General features: G+C 38.2%; 1 long non-coding RNA gene and 1 other non-coding gene across 2 annotated transcripts; one reads left to right on the top strand and one right to left on the bottom strand.

The window, feature by feature from the left end:
• Window positions 1-1,032: 1,032 nt before the first annotated feature.
• On the bottom strand, window positions 1,033-1,139 carry LOC131627498 (small nucleolar RNA R71). Its single transcript, XR_009291484.1, has one exon. It is a non-coding gene; the product is annotated as a small nucleolar RNA R71 (small nucleolar RNA).
• Window positions 1,140-14,650: 13,511 nt separating this feature from the next.
• Window positions 14,651-17,165, top strand: LOC131627449 (uncharacterized). Its single transcript, XR_009291477.1, has 3 exons — window positions 14,651-15,049; window positions 15,899-15,941; window positions 16,805-17,165. It is a non-coding gene; the product is annotated as an uncharacterized LOC131627449 (long non-coding RNA).
• The last annotated feature ends 298 nt before the right edge of the window (window positions 17,166-17,463 follow it).

The following is a 17,463-nucleotide window of genomic DNA, read 5'->3' as shown; positions in this document are numbered from 1 at the left end:
TCTAAAATCTAATGGGATGGCGAAAGCGTACATTAGGATTAGGATAGTAATTTGAATCAACAGAGCGAAAGTTTGAGACGAGGATTTTTAATCAATTTAATTAGTAAAGATTTTTAGTTAAATTATGCAAAAGCCAATGGACCTTCGGATTACCTTAAGTTAAACGAAATACATACTGATACCTGTCTTTTATTATATTCTTTATTTCTCACTGTCACTATCCCTTAGGAACAATCAAAATTTTAGTAGCCCTAGCTTTACATAGTAACCTTAGATAACGGTAGATCGATTCATAGTCCCTGTGGATTCGATATCTTTTAAAACTACACGACACGACTGTGCACTTGCAGTCATCATATTTATAGACACGTAAAGTCGCGATCAAGTTTTTGGCGCCGTTGCCGGGGACTATTTAAGTCGATATCGTAACTCACTGTTACACCGTAGAGACTAGGACAATTCTTCCCTTTCTTTCTGAACGATTGTATGCCAAATACTCGTTCACAAGGAGGAGATTTAATACAACGAATTAACGAGATCGAACGTTTCATTAACGTCAAACGTCGAGCTCGCAATCTTCCCGAAGTAGCACCAATTCCTATTAATCAGGAATTGACTTTTACTGATCAAATCAATCAAATTATCCCGAAGTTAGAGATGGCTGCTATTCGTCCTCTTAGAGACTATGCCGCTCCTTCGCGCGCTGAACCACATTCAAGTATCGCACCACCTGCGATTGAGGCAAACAATTTCGAACTGAAACCTTCGCTGGTCCAAGCTGTTCAACAGAATCAATTCTCTGGAAGCCCTGTAGACGACCCTAACCTCCATTTATCTGTGTTCGTGCAATATGCTGACACTGTCAAAGCTAACAACGTTAGTCCCGAAGCTATTCGATTACGTCTCTTTCCTTTCTCCTTAAGAGATAGAGCTAGAGCGTGGCTTCAATCCCTGCCTTCTAATTCCATAACTACATGGGACGAATTGAAGAGAGTATTCTTAGCGAGATACTTTCCGCCTAGCAAAACTGCTATGCTTAGAGGTCAAATCAACGGATTTACCCAGAAAGATAACGAATCACTCTTCGAAGCTTGGGAACGTTACAAGGACATGCTTAGAATATGCCCTCATCATGGACTCGAACCATGGCTGATCATCCATACTTTCTATGGTGGTCTCTTATATAACACTAAAATGACTATAGATGCCGCTGCTGGCGGAGCATTAATGGACAAACCCCACGATGAAGCATACAAACTCATAGATAACATGGCACAAAACCATTACCAATGGGGTGGAGAACGAGCTGCTCTAGAGAAAACCCAAACCAAAGGAGGAATGTACGAAGTAAGTGGTATAGACCGCGTTAACTCTAAAGTTGACGCTTTAACTCAAAAGATCGAGAACTTAACCATCACTCCTTCAGCCACCGTTGCTGCTGTAACACCTAACTGCGAGATATGTGGATTGACTGGACATGTAGTTGCCGAATGTCAACTCTTGACTGGAGTCCCATATGATCAAGTAAACTATGCTCAAGGAAACCCTTATTCTAACACGTACAACCCTGGATGGAAAAACCACCCGAACTTTTCTTATAAGAACAACAATGCGTTGTACGCACCTGGACAAGCACCTGCTGTACCACCTGGCTACCAAAAAGTGCCTGTAGCTGCTCAAAATACCCCTAGGAAGTCGAATCTAGAAATCATGATGGAGAACTTCATAGCTTCCCAACAACAAACCAATAAAGACTTCCTGAACCAAAACATCCACAACAGCGAGCAACTAAAACAACTATCGAACAAAGTAGATGCTTTAGCTACTCATAACAAAATGCTAGAAACTCAAATCTCACAAGTAGCCCAATAACAAGCACCTACTGCTGCCCCTGCTGGCACGTTTCCTGCTCAACCACAACCTAATCCTAAAGGACATGCGAACGCAATAACACTACGAAGTGGAACGAATTACGATGGACCTATTGATCCTAGAACTCAAAACATACCCATGTCACAACAAGAGCCAAAGGAAACCCAAAAGACATCAACTGATGACCAAACTGCTAAGACTAAAGAGAACAATAACGAAGTGGAACCTGAAAAAGAGAAACCCTATGTTCCACCACCGCCTTATAAGCCACCAATTCCTTATCCTCAGAGATTAGCTAAATCAAAAACCGAAGCGCAATTTAAAAGATTTGTAGAACTTCTGAAACAATTAAACATAACCATACCATTCACAGAAGCCATAACTGAAATGCCTTCGTACGCTAAATTCCTAAAAGAAATCTTATCAAACAAAAAGAAACTCGAGGATAACGAAACCGTAATGCTTACCGCCGAATGTAGCGCTATCATCCAAAATAACATGCCTCCAAAACTGAAAGACCCTGGTAGTTTCTCTATACCCTGCGTAATAGGAAAAACCATCATAGAGAAAGCCTTGTGCGACTTAGGAGCTAGTGTTAGTTTGATGCCTCTTTCGACCTGTAAGAAACTCAATCTAGGTGAGCTTAAAGCAACGAGAATGTCTCTTCAACTAGCTGACCGTTCAGTTAAATACCCTGTAGGAATGTTAGAGAATATCCCTGTTCGTGTAGGTCAATTCTACATCCCAACTGACTTCATCATAATGGATATCCAAGAAGATTCTAACATCCCGATCATATTAGGAAGACCGTTCTTAGCAACCGCTGGTGCAATTATAGATGTAAAGCGAGGAAAGCTTACTTTCAAAGTTGGAGAAGAGAAAATAGAATTTATTCTTTCCCAAATCCTAAAAGCACCTTCTATAATTGACACATGCTGTTCTGCTGACATAATCGACGAGTGTGTCAAAGAAATAAAATCCGAACCAAATAAGGAAACCGAGATCCTAAGAATTCCTATGCCGCCAATTCTTGAAGATGACAACTGGCGTGAGGAATATCAAGATGACCACCTGAGTGAATGCTTAGCTTTAACTCCCGATCCTATACCTGGACCTAAGAAACCTGCTATAGAGCTGAAAACACTTCCTACTGATCTTAGATACGAATTTCTAGACGAAGAACTAAACCGACCAGTTATAGTGAACGCCAACTTAGGACGAACCGAAACTGAAAAATTACTTAATGTCCTAAGAAAATACCCGACCGCTTTAGGATATAACATATCAGATCTGAAAGGTATAAGCCCTTCTCTGTGTATGCACCGCATTATGCTCGAAGACGATAGTAAAACCTCTAGGGAACATGAAAGGCGGATAAATCCTATTATGAGCGATGTGGTTAAAAAGGAAATCCAAAAACTGCTAGAAGCCGGAATAATATATCTTATATCCGATAGTAAATGGGTTAGCCCCGTTCACGTCGTACCAAAGAAAGGAGGAGTTACTGTAATCACTAACGCTAAAGGCGAATCTGTAGCACAACGTACCCAAACTGGATGGAGAATGTGCATTGACTATAGGAAGCTAAACAAAGCCACCCGAAAAGACCATTTCCCTTTACCTTTCATAGATCAAATGCTCGAACGCCTAGCTAAACACTCGCATTTCTGTTATCTGGATGGATACTCCGGATTTTTCCAAATTCCTATCCACCCTGACGACCAAGAGAAGACCACGTTTACCTGTCCTTATGGTACATTCGCTTATAGACGAATGCCTTTTGGACTATGCAATGCACCCGCGACCTTCCAAAGATGCATGATGGCAATATTTGCCGACTTCTTAGATGGAATAATGGAGGTCTTTATGGACGACTTCTCTGTCTGTGGAGGAAGTTTCGAAACATGTTTAGAGAACCTTGAACTGGTTCTTAAACGATGCGTAAGCGTTAACCTAGTCCTTAATTGGGAAAAATGCCATTTCATGGTTCGACAAGGAATTGTACTTGGACACATCGTATCCGATAGAGGTATCGAAGTAGATAAAGCTAAAATTGAAATTATCGAAAACCTTCAACCTCCCAAAACCGTTAGAGAAATAAGAAGTTTTCTGGGACACGCTGGTTTTTACCGACGTTTCATTAAGGATTTCTCTAAAATCACAAAACCCTTAACTGAACTACTAATGAAAGACGCCGAATTCATTTTTACCGATAAATGCACTGAAGCATTCCATACGCTTAAACGAGCATTAATCTCTGCGCCAATTATGCAACCTCCCGACTGGAATGAGCCTTTCGAAATAATGTGTGACGCGAGTGATTATGCTGTAGGATCCGTTCTAGGGAAAAGAAAAGATAAGAAACTACATGTCATATACTATGCGAGTAGAACCCTAGACGAAGCTCAAATGAATTATGCCACGACAGAAAAAGAGTTATTAGCCGTGGTATTTCCACTAGACAAGTTCCGTTCTTACCTGGTAGGAGCCAAAATAATCATATACACTGACCATGCCGCCATTAGGTACCTCCTAACCAAAAAGGACGCCAAACCAAGACTTTTGAGATGGATCTTGTTACTACAAGAGTTCGACCTGGAAATTAAAGATAAAAAGGGTACTGAAAATGTCGTAGCAGATCACCTCTCTCAATTGGAAAATCTAAAACCCGAACAAGTACCAATTGACGATGATTTCCCATATGAAAGACTCATCGCCCAATTAGAAGCAAATGAATTCGAACCATACCATCCAAACGCTGAAACCAACAACTTAGCTGAAATAGCTTTAGCCCGCTCTGACACACCTTGGTATGCAGATTTCGTAAACTACCTAGCTGCTGGTGTGCTTCCTCCTGATCTAAGTTACCAACAGAAGAAGAAATTCTTCCATGACCTAAAACATTACAATTGGGACGAACCACTCCTGTTCAAAAGAGGCCCCAATGGAATCTTTAGACGTTGTGTACCCGAGGAAGAAATAAGAAGCATAATAACACACTGCCATTCTGCACCGTGTGGAGGACACCATAGCACATCTAGAACCTGCGCCAAAATCCTTCAATCTGGACTTTTCTGGCCCAACCTGTGGAAAGACGTTTATTTTGCTATAATAAACTGTGATAGATGCCAACAAACCGGAAACATTTTGAGACGCGATGAAATGCCTCAAAAAGGCATTCTTGAAGTAGAAATATTTGACGTCTGGGGAATAGACTTTATGGGTCCGTTTCCATCGTCGTTTGGAAATCAATATATACTCGTAGCTGTCGATTACGTTTCAAAATGGATAGAGGCTATCGCTTCTCCTACAAACGATACACGAGTAGTTATCAAACTCTTCAAAAACGTCATCTTCCCTAGGTTCGGTGTGCCAAGATTGGTAATTAGCGATGGTGGTTCTCATTTCATTTCAAGAATACTTGAGAAACTCCTTCGAAAATATGGAGTAAATCATCGAATAGCTACACCATACCATCCACAAACAAGTGGACAAGTAGAAGTGTCTAACCGCGAAATAAAACAAATATTGGAGAAAATTGTCGCTATATCTAGGAAAGATTGGTCAACCAAGCTAAATGAAGCTTTATGGGCTTATAGAACAGCTTTCAAAACTCCAATAGGAACTACCCCATTCAAACTCGTTTATGGAAAATCATGCCACCTACCAGTAGAGTTAGAACATAAAGCCTATTGGGCCATTAAGAACTTAAACCTAAACTACACTGCCGCTGGTGAGAGACGACTTCTAGACATAAACGAATTGGAAGAACTTAGACAAGACGCTTACGAAAACGCCAAAATCTATAAAGAGAGAACGAAAAAATGGCACGACAAGCGTATATCTAGGAAAAATTTTAGCATAGGCGAAAAAGTACTTTTATTTAATTCTAGACTAAAATTATTTCCTGGTAAGTTACCATCTAGATGGTCTGGCCCTTTCGAAACAACTAACATATTTCCGAGTGGAGCGATAGAAATCAAAGGAGAAACCGTCAAACCTTTTGTCGTAAATGGGCAACGTCTTAAGTATTACCATCATCTCGAACACGATGAAAACATCGAAGTTTTTAAACTTGACGAACTGCCCGCTCTTTCGAAAAAATAGTTTTCTATTTTTAAAATCGTCGAGCTTACGACATAAAACAAAGCGCTTGGTGGGAGACAACCCACATTTATTTATTATTTTATTTCATTCTATTTTATTTTTTTTTATTTTTTTTTAACCTTTTAATTTTCATTTAAATAATCTATTCTATTTTTAATTATTCTAATTTTAATCATTTTTTACTTTTTTCATACATCTTATAAAAATTATTATAATTATAACTGCTATCTTAACTCGAGAAAATATTTCCTTTTTATAATTATATTTATTATTATAACTTGTTACTTAATTTTATTTTATTTTATTTTTAAAATCGACACTAGCCTAGTTCTAAGTTAATCTTAATATTTTAAACTTCTAGGTTTTTCTTAACTACTAACTAAGATGCAAGAAGTCGATAATATGGAAGTTGTGTTCCGTGGTAGAGGACAAGAAGCAAGATTTGATAAGCTAGCTGAAAGACAAATGGAATTGACTTTCTACCCTCACCAACCGACTATGGTACGACTTGGTATCGAAGAAAGCGTTTTGCACCTGCTAAACCAAATTGGTTGGACTGGTTCTCACTTGTTCCGCAAGTTTAGTACCTATCGGAAGCTCACTCTGGAATTCTTGAGCTCCCTGACCTATCTTCCTAACTGTGGACAAGGACTGAGAAAAGGAGTCATTCTCTTTAGACTCTTTGGTATGGAATTTAATTTTTGCATCCGAGATTTTGCTGAAATGCTAGAGCTACCTCATGGATCAGATGCATACACCACAGTAGGTGAAGACAGTCTTGCTTACTGGGAGTTGGAAAAATATTGGGGCAAGATCACTGGAAACGACAACCCTGAAGAGAACGAATTCCAATCTGAGAACATCCATAACCCCGCTTTCAGATACTTCCATAAGATCATCGCTCACTACATTTTTGGAAAACCTGATAACATCACTGAAGTTTCTAGAGAAGAGTTATTCATCATGTTCTGCTCCTCTCAGAATCGCCCGGTCAACGCCATCGCATTCATGCTAACAAACTTCGAGCGCATCACGCAAGACGAAGTTTCACCTATTAGGATCGGCGGATTTGTCACTATGATTGCTAATGCTATAGGAATGAGAGTACCTTTGCTTAGATTGACACCTCTTGGTTCCCACAACTCTATGGACATTCAGTTCTGCTTTAACCGAGGAATCATCGGTAACCTTGGACCTGATCAGTTTGATTTACTCATTGATAACAAAGTATTGGCTCAGTTCACTTTACCGAGTCCAAGGACGAGTGTGCACAACCCTGCTAACTGGCTTTACTATGGTCAGATTCCTGAGAGAGAACCCTCACCTGAAACCCCTCAAGCTTATGAACATTTTGATGAGGAAATGCACGTATCAGAATCTGAGCCTGACACTCCTCCTGGATACTATGACCCTAATCCTGAAGATGAACCCATTCCTGATTATGAACCTCTTTCTGTAGATGAACCTATATCTGAGTATGAGCCTGAAACTCGTTCTGAAGATTCTGTTGATGATTACACTGTTGATATGACTGATGTCGAGCTCGAGCAACAACAACCCGCTACATCCACCGCATCAGTAAATCAAAGAATGCCTAATCTGAACACGCACGAGCAAGCCATCACTACACTACAACAAGATGTACAACATGTGCGCAACGAGCTTCACACTTTGTAAATGCATTTCTTCGATTTCATCGACACCGTCAATGCTCAGTTCGACGAAGTTTTCAAACACATTTATTCTAATGTGAATAACAATAGACGTGGCTAGATGTTGCCGTTTAGATTATTAGATTTTATTTCTAGTTTTAGTAATTTCAATTCCTAGTTTAGAATTTAATTTTCTGCACTTTTACATTCTGTTCCTGTTAACACTCAGTACCGGTTTAATTTTAAATGCAATATTCCATTTATTACTGCTACTGTGTTTTACTGCATTACTATTAACTGCCATATATTCCTGGTTATCACTATTTTTTGTTGTTTATAGTATGAAACAATGACACTGTTCTGAACTATTATTCATACTTAATGTCATCTGTCAGAACCTGTCTTGACCATTGCATGCGTGGAAAACCACTTACCTGAGCTAGGAGACGCACGTCTCCATTCATGTGGGACGAGACCTCAGCATGCAAAGGACAGAAGACGCACGTCTCCATGCCCTGTCCCCCAGTAGACTGACTGCCTGAGACGCGCGTCTCCCAAGGCCAGCAGTCTGCACCATTTGACCACGCATAAAGACCATATTGATTCCCTCTTAAATTTTGAATTTGAATTTCAAAATTCATTCTTCCTCATTCTTCCCCTATTTATTCCATTTACACACCATAAACATCATTCATCCTCCATCATTCACCTCTTAATTCTTCATCATTTCCTAACCTTCTATTCCATTCAAACTTCAAACACCACCATTAATCCATTCTAATTCTCCATTAACCACACCATTCTCAAACCTCACTATAAAACCACACCACCACCACTCTTACTTTTCACAACCTTCATACCATTTTCTACCATTCTACTCTCATTTCTATTTTCCATTTTCAAACTCACCATGTCTCCACGTTCAATCATCCGTAGTGTGCGTCCTGAGAGACCACCTCCCGACCTTTCAAATATTATTTTTCGAGAAGACGACAATGATGCTCAAAGAACCAAATACCTCGCTTTCTATGAACGTTCGGTCGTTCCCACAAAATTTGTGAACACCGAATGTCTAGAAACTCTAGGCCTCATTGATGGTGTCACCCGTTTACTCACTAAATCTAGCCTACACCATCTTTGTACCGAACCCGTACCCACTTATGAGCCGCTCGTCTTAGAGTTCTTGAGTTCTTTCAACTACGACACTCCTTCTAATCAACCGCTCTCAACCGGTAGCATCCAATTTCGGATGTTCAACCGTGAATATACTTTGGATCAAGAAGTAGTGGCTACGTACTTGCACTTTAATACGTCACCAAATGATCTCCGCACTATCTTTCAAGAACTCAATGGTCGTTCATGGGAGCAACATGCTATCGACCTGTGGTTTAATCTCACTGGCGAAGTTCCTACTGGTTGGAGGGCTCTACATGCTTCTCACATTCAAAACCCCGCTATACGTTATTTTCAACGTGTTTTGGGGCACACTATTTTTGCGAGATCCAACAAACCATAAGGTAAATCAACATGAACTATTTTTCCTTTACTGTGCGCTAAACAATATCCGTTTCAATGCCGCACCTTTCATGCTCCAACATATCCAAGGCTGTGTCAACGCCCCCGCTACAAACCCCTTTTTGTTTGGCGGACTTATTACCACCTTGGCATGTGCTCTAGGTCTGGGTGATGATCTCCTCTCACTCTCGCATCTCATGCTACCTGCTCAAATCACTCGACCTCACTTATTGCCGTGACTCCCACTTGGTTTCACCCTGCCATGATGGCCGATACACTTTGGTCGTCAACAAAGTTCTGATTCCTTATGTCATCCTTCCGTGCCCCGAAAGAATCAACATCTGTTATGTTCAACGTTGGAGGCTCATTGAAGACAATCCTCAAGATAACCAACCTGAACATCCCAATGAACATGTGGATGCAAATGACGAAGAACTCAACCAAGGGCAAGTTGATGTCAACCAACCTCCTCAAGACAACCCTCCGCCTATCACTCTTGAAGCCATGTATGCTGCAATTCAACGACAAGAGCAACTCGTTCAAGCTATGCAAACAAATCAAACTGAAACAATAAGGCTCATTCGAGAGATGCAACAAGAGCACCGTGACTATGCTATTAGGAACGAAGGCCAATACACTGAAATTGCTACACAATTGCATGATCTTAACATTCGTGTGAATGGCTCTCCTACTGATAGACGTCGCCGTGTTCGTACAAGAGGCGCAAGCAGTTCACGCAACCGCAACACTGAGGAGTAGTTCTTATGCACTGAGGACATTGCATCATCTAAGTCTGGGGGAGTCGTATTACTTACTTTAGTTTTATTTCCTTTTAGTTTATTTCCTTTCTTTCTAGTTTATTTCCCTTCCTTGTAATGTTTTTTCTAATTCAATAAAGAATATTTATGGAATTCCAAGTCTTATCTTTATAATTCCGTAGTTATTTCAATTTCTTCCATTTTCTAGAGCCATAACAAAAATTTTGCTCTTAAACGATAAACGCAAACCCCGCACGTTTGAGAAATACGAAGCTACTCAAACACTCAACGCATAGAAATTGATTTAAGTCAATAACCTTATTGTCCCAACACTCTAAAACCCCCAAGTATGCGTAACCGATTTGAATACCCGTTATACCGAAACCATCGACTTTAATTTTTGAAGTAACCCTTAGTAGTTTATTCTAGCAGTCGGCACCGTCTTAGATACAAACTACGCAGAGAGTCGATGAATATAAGTGTATGATCCTCATAATAATAATTATGTGCTTAACCATAATAAGAAATGTGCCTACTAAGTAAGGTGATCCTCACAAGATCATTTAACCTAACGGTCGTAAATCTCAAATACAAAGAATTTAAAAACTCATTGTTGATTGGTTCAGAAGTCATCTGGTACTGAACTTGGTAGGAAGGACTATTGTCCGATTCCCCACAATCTACAAGTGAATGCTAAGGAGTATACCACATATTGTGCCAGAACTCCATGAGAAGGATCATAGTCACTAACCGACTACTCTGCTATATGTGTGTCAAGATAATGGGCTTAATGTGATTGCGCGCGAATGAAAAGGGTAAAACATGATGACGAGTCAAAAGGTCGAGCTATAATGGCATGATTCGGATTGGTATGCATACTGGGAGTTGTCTAGTGTCGCTACTATAAGTTTATTATTTGAATCTGCAACATTATTTTTAAACAAGAACACAATGTAGCTGAGTATGACCGAACGATGTGGTGGAAGCGTGTTTCATTTCGCTGTCCTCCCATTTCTATCTTGTTATTTTGCTTGAGGACAAGCAAAGGTTCAAGTCTGGGGGAATTTGATAACACGATTTTATATCGTATATTTAGCTTGAAATTCATAGATATTTATAGCATTTTCCGTTTATTATATTGATTTATTATGATATTACGCGAGTTTTTGCTTTGTTTCAGGTTTTACACTCTTATTATGACTAATTGCGAAAAAGAGAAGAAATGGAGCTAAAACGACCCATATCTATGCCTAAAAGACGAAGAATAGGTGCTGAAGTAAAAAGGGAGTGCAAATAAGGCCCAAATGTGCTGAAAGAGACCCAAAGACCCAATGAAGAAATCCAGCCCACGAAGGAAAGCAGCCCAATGCACACAAGTAAGAGGAGACGCACGTCTCCAACGTCCCTATGCCACATCAGCAAAAGGGAGACGCACGTCTCCATTACCCTGAAGATTCTCCACTTGAGACGCACGTCTCAAGTCACGCACCCAGTCTCCCTGAAGAATCGGAGACGCACGTCTCCAAGCCAGTCTGTTGGAAGCTCCTCTTTTCACGCAAAGCAACTGCAAAGCATCCCCTATAAATAGAAGCAGTCACTTCAGTCCAAAGTGTCCGATTTCCTGCTAACGAAGTGCTGCCGAAATTGTACCGCGAATCATATTTTCCATTCTGCTTTCATTCAAACACTTATTTTCTCACAACGATTTCTACACCGGAAATTGTTGTGAACTTTTTATAAATCTAGCCTTACGTTAGATTTATCGTTTTTATTTCCTTGTTTTATTTTCTGCCCGTTTAACTTCCGAAGAACGATCCCGCCAACTTGTGGTGGAGGTTCGATACTTGAAGATTTACTTGCCATTTATTTAATTCAGGTTTAATATTTACCGCCTTATTTATATTTTTATTTGCATGATATATTGTATGCCTATTAACATGCCTATTATTATAAACCGAATCTGTTTATGCATGCTTACCCATATTAATATGTCTGGCTAAATTACTAAGGTGTCGGTATGTAGAGTAAGTTAACCGAGGGATCCGAAATAAATTGGCTTAATTATGTTTTATTAAATATCACTTATTTTTGGTTTATATGTCTAATTTAATTATTAAGTCTTAAAACCAATAGAGCGAAAGTTTGAGGGGTTAAGACGGTCAAAGGTTAAAATCAATAGAGCGAAAGTTTGAGATCTTTAACTGGATAGTAGACATAGGACATTAGTTTTAAGGATGGCGAAAGCGTATTAAAACTAATTGGGACTTATTTATTTTCAAAAATTGTTTTTACACCCGAGCGGGATGGCGAAAGCGTACGTTAGGGATATTAGCATGTTCCGAGTCAATAGAGCGAAAGTTTGAGATTAGGAGATTTAAATAGATAACAACTTCATAAAATAGGCATTTTATTAATTGCGTTGTTTCCAAAAAGCTCTTCTAAAATCTAATGGGATGGCGAAAGCGTACATTAGGATTAGGATAGTAATCTGAATCAACAGAGCGAAAGTTTGAGACGAGAATTTTTAATCAATTTAATTAGTAAAGATTTTTAGTTAAATTATGCAAAAGCCAATGGACCTTCGGATTACCTTAAGTTAAACGAAATACATACTGATACCTGTCTTTTATTATATTCTTTATTTCTCACTGTCACTATCCCTTAGGAACAATCAAAATTTTAGTAGCCCTAGCTTTACATAGTAACCTTAGATAACGGTAGATCGATTCATAGTCCCTGTGGATTCGATATCTTTTAAAACTATACGACACGACTGTGCACTTGCAGTCATCAGATTTATAGACACGTAAAGTCGCGATCAGTAAACTATGTGTGAAGCGTGTTATAGATGAACTGATGATGGTCAACTATGTGTTAACCATGTTAGGGATTCAATTGATGATGGTAAACTATGTGTTAACCATGTCAGGGATTCAACTGATGATGATAAACTATGTGTCTACCATGTCAGAGATTCAACTGATGATGGTAAACTATGTATGAACCATGTTAAAGATTCGACTGATGATGGTAAACTATGTGTTAACCATGTCATAGATTCAACTGATGATGGTAAACTATGTGTGAACCATGTCAAAGATTCAACTGATGATGGTAAACTATGTGTGAACCATGTCAGGGATTCAACTGATGATGGTAAACTATGTGCGAACCATGTCAGGGATTCAACCGATGATTTCAAACTATGTGTGAACCGTGTCAGGGATTCAACCGATGATTTCAAACTATGTGTGAACCATGTCAGGGATTCAACCGATGATGTCAAACTATGAGTGAACCATGTCAGGGATTCAACTGATGATGGTAAACTATATGTGAACCATGTCAGGGATTCAACTAATGATGGTAAACTATGTGTAAACCATGTCAGAGATTCAACTGATGATGGTAAACTATATGTGAAGTGTGTTATAGATGAACTGATGATGGTCAACTATGTGTTAACCATGTTAGGGATTCAATTGATGATGGTAAACTATGTGTTAACCATGTCAGAGGTTCAACTGATGATGGTAAACTATGTGTTAACCATGTTAGGGTTTCAACTGATGATGGTAAACTATGTGTTAACCATGTCAGGGATTCAACTGATGATGGTAAACTATGTGTTAACCATGTCATGGATTCAACTGATGATGGTAGGCTATGTGTGAACCATGTCAGGGATTCAACTGATGATGGTCAACTATGTGTGAAGCGTGTTACAGATGAACTGATGATGGTAAACTATGTGTGAACCATGTCAGGGATTCAACTGATGATGGCATACTATGTGTGAACCATGTCAGGGATTCAACTGATGATGGTAAACTATGTGTGAACCATGTCAGGGATTCAACTGATGATGGTAAACTATGTGTTAACCATGTCATGGATTCTACTGATGATCGTAAACTACGTGTTAACCATGTCAGGGACTCAACTGATGATGGTAAACTATGTGTCAACCATTTTAGGGATTCAACTGATGATGGTCAACCATGTGTGAACCATGGAAGAGATCCATTGATGATGGTCTACTATGTCTTAACCATGAAATAGATCCATTAATGATGGTCAACCATGTGTGAACCATGGAAGAGATCCACTGACGATGGTCAAGTATGTGTGAACCATCAAACTACCGTGACAATATTCAGATACCACTGACTAAGACAAGGAACTACCGTGATAGTATTCAGATACCACTGCCTTAGATGAGGAACTCTTGAGAGTATTCAGATACCACCGACTGAGATGAGGAACTCCTAAGAGTATTCAGATACCCCCGACTAAGACAGGTAACTTTTGAGAATATTCAGATACCACCGACTAAGATGAGGAACTCTCGAGAGTATCCATATACCCCTTTCATTATTTTCTTAACTAATCCTTTAATAATAAATTATCATTTATCATTAATTTTTTTACTCATTCTTTAATAATAGATACCCTTCTATTATTATTATTTTGGTGAACACTCTGATACCATTGAGTTTAGATAGGTACCGATACTCTCAACCAATCAAATGCTATAATTTCAGACTATGTCACTTATTTATTTTAAAATAAATTAACATTTAATAATAGTTTACACTAAAAATACCGATATCCCACTTGAATTCATGTGTACCAAATAATTTATCTGTTATTTTTATTAAAATTCTTACTTTTGTACAACATATACTTTGAGCATGTTTCCATCAAGAACAAATTAAAAAAAAAATCTTTTCCCTCATAATTCATTTCATTTCCTTCCGAATTCATCTTTTGTGAAATTCTCCCGCTTTCAAATTAGGGAAATTTCGTTTCCCCCATAATTCATTTTGTTTCCCTCCGAATTCATTTTTTGTGAAATTCTCCCGCTTCCAATAAGTTCAACGATTCCTCTTCGTTGTTTATTAAAAACCGTCAAGTTACACGATTCCTCTTCTTTGTTCACCTTCATTTGTGATTAGGGTTTTTCACCATTCTATTATACTCTTTCTGCGATTAAACTGCTTCTCCGATTCACTTGGGTGCGCGATTCACCATGGAGTGTTCACCTTGCTTGGAGAAGATTTGACACCTGCAAGAGATGGTACTCATTCCACCATTGAATTAGTTGTTGATCCCAAGTTTAATCATGGAGTACTTTATGACCAGGTCTGATCCCAGCTTTGATTTATTTTCATGAAAATTCCAAAGAAAAGAAGGAGCTTAGATTATGTTATCTTGATTGCAGGCTGGTGATTTTTCATTTCTCCGTTAACACATATACTTATTATTACTTGGACATAATAGGAAATACTTATTTCTTGTAAAAGTTGTTAAATCTTAATCTCATAATATTGATACAGATATTGATTATATTGTATCAGGGCTATTGGAATATTTATTATAAAATCCTACGAGTGTATTTATATGATCTGAGTTATTGAAATATTTGTCAAAATTTTCCTAATGATTTCCTATTTGTTCTTTGGTGTTCACACGTGCCTTTTAAAAGCAATTGAGAGAGATTCAACTTAAAAAATGATTCTAATAGAACATGATTCTAACATGTTAAAAAAATTTATGTAGTAGTTTGGCACTGTTTATTACTATAAGTTTTTTTACAAGGATTATGCCTTGTGTAAGCAACTAGTTATTTAAACAAAAGATGTTTATTATTGTAAGCAGTGTACCACTGTTCTGTTCATTGGATTATTCATGAAATTTGTATCAAGTTTTTGCTTGTAATGTTCCAAGAATACACTGTCATAACTCTTGAATGTCTGTGATGATGCCAGATACATCCGGGTGCTTTTGAACTATCTTGCCTTCTCTTTATGTTTAACAAACAAAATCGTTTTCCCTATTCTCTACTTTTTCAAGTGGGATACAGTTTAATGATTTACCTTTTCTACTATTGAACTTTTACCTCTTTAATAAATTTGATATGCGAAAATAATTTGGCTGAACTTGTGTTGCCAGTTTTGTATGTGATGCTGTGGATGGCTGGTGTGCTTGAAGATTCAAATTTCCTTCCATCTGCAGTTAATGTTTTATGAAACCGGTAAGCTGGCTGCAACCATTGGCTACTTGTTTCAGCAGTAAATGTTAGATAACATGTTCCTACGCAAGCTGGCTTCAGCCAAATTGATATGAATGTCCAATAGTATTTCTTGAACAAAACATTGGTCTTTGCTGAGTTATGTTAAAGACATTTTTTTAGTCAGCTACAGGCCCTTCTATGAAATGACTATTTTTTTAGTCAGCAGGTATTGTTTGTCAGTTTATGATAGATCCACTCATTAATGGTAATGTAAATAGTGATGCCCCCGTAACTGGTATTGCGAATGCAGAGTCCGATTTTACAAGACTTTGATTTGAATACAAAATTGCTCCAAAACGACTCAAGGCACCTCGGGCTTCCTTAAAACCTTCTGATATTGAAAATAGAAAAAGAGTGGTTTTAGCATCAACTAGTGGATCATCGGCTCTATTTCGTTTTCCCGCATGGCTTTAACTTTGGGAAATTGTCTTTTTGGGCAACAAGTTTTGTGTGATGCAAGTATGCAGGTAGCAGTTGGTTCTTGGACTGATATGGCAGGTTTGCATTGGCCATGTTGCTGCCGTAACTGGTGCTGTTTGTGACCACATACAATGAGGTTTACATCATCTTCTAATATTGAAACAATCTCCCTCCTTGGCTTTTCTTTTTTTATTTTCCTTTTATTGACTAGCAGAATGCGCATTCTCACCACCACTAGCACCAGCAGCAAAGTCTATTGAGCATTGCTTAGAAGTTTGATCACTGGATGAACCAAATGACCAAATGTAATTTTCCTTACTTTTTTTTAGTGTAATCTTTGTATGTTTTGATAGCTTTGTTTGGTGTAACATTGACTGAACTGAAAAATCTTCATTCTACTGCAGGTTTGAAAAAATGATGTAGAGGGATTGCACTGAGATGCCACAAGTTTTGTGAAAATGGTGTAACATTGAGTGAACTGAAAATTTTCATCCATGAATTTCATTCCAACACCAATGCTTCCACCTTGAGGTTCACATCAATACTGATGAAGAAGGATGAGTGAAGACTGATTATTGATGTTTGAAGACCTTTTTTGTGATTCTATTATGTTAAGTTTGTATTAGTTATTGTGTGCCAACCTTTGGTTTTGGTGTCAACTAAACTATTAAGTCACTGCTTTTTAAATTTCAAGACATGTTAAGATATTGATGTAATTGAATGCCTCCATTTGACGAATGCTACCTTTTAAATTTGCCTTTGGTTTTGTCATATTTGTTGCTGTCAAACACTTTAGTAAGGTGCTTTTCATGATACTGTCAACCACAACATTAACACAATTTCAATTCAATTCAATTGTTTGTCACACACCATTAACCATAACTGCTCATTAACTTCAAATATTATAATATACATTGCATAAAGTACCGACACACTGCCATAAGCAACATTTGCATCATAAATGATATAGATAAAAATGTTTCATGAACTTCATTTCAACACCAAACTGTTAAACTTATAATTCAGTTTTGCTTTCCATATATCATCCATTGCATTATATCTT

The sequence above is a fragment of the Vicia villosa genome, unplaced genomic scaffold (genome assembly GCF_029867415.1).
Source record: "Vicia villosa cultivar HV-30 ecotype Madison, WI unplaced genomic scaffold, Vvil1.0 ctg.000364F_1_1, whole genome shotgun sequence".
NCBI classification, from domain to species: domain Eukaryota; kingdom Viridiplantae; phylum Streptophyta; class Magnoliopsida; order Fabales; family Fabaceae; genus Vicia; species Vicia villosa.
The sequence above is the reverse complement of the archived record's forward strand: the minus strand, read 5'-3'. Positions and strand labels throughout refer to the sequence as shown.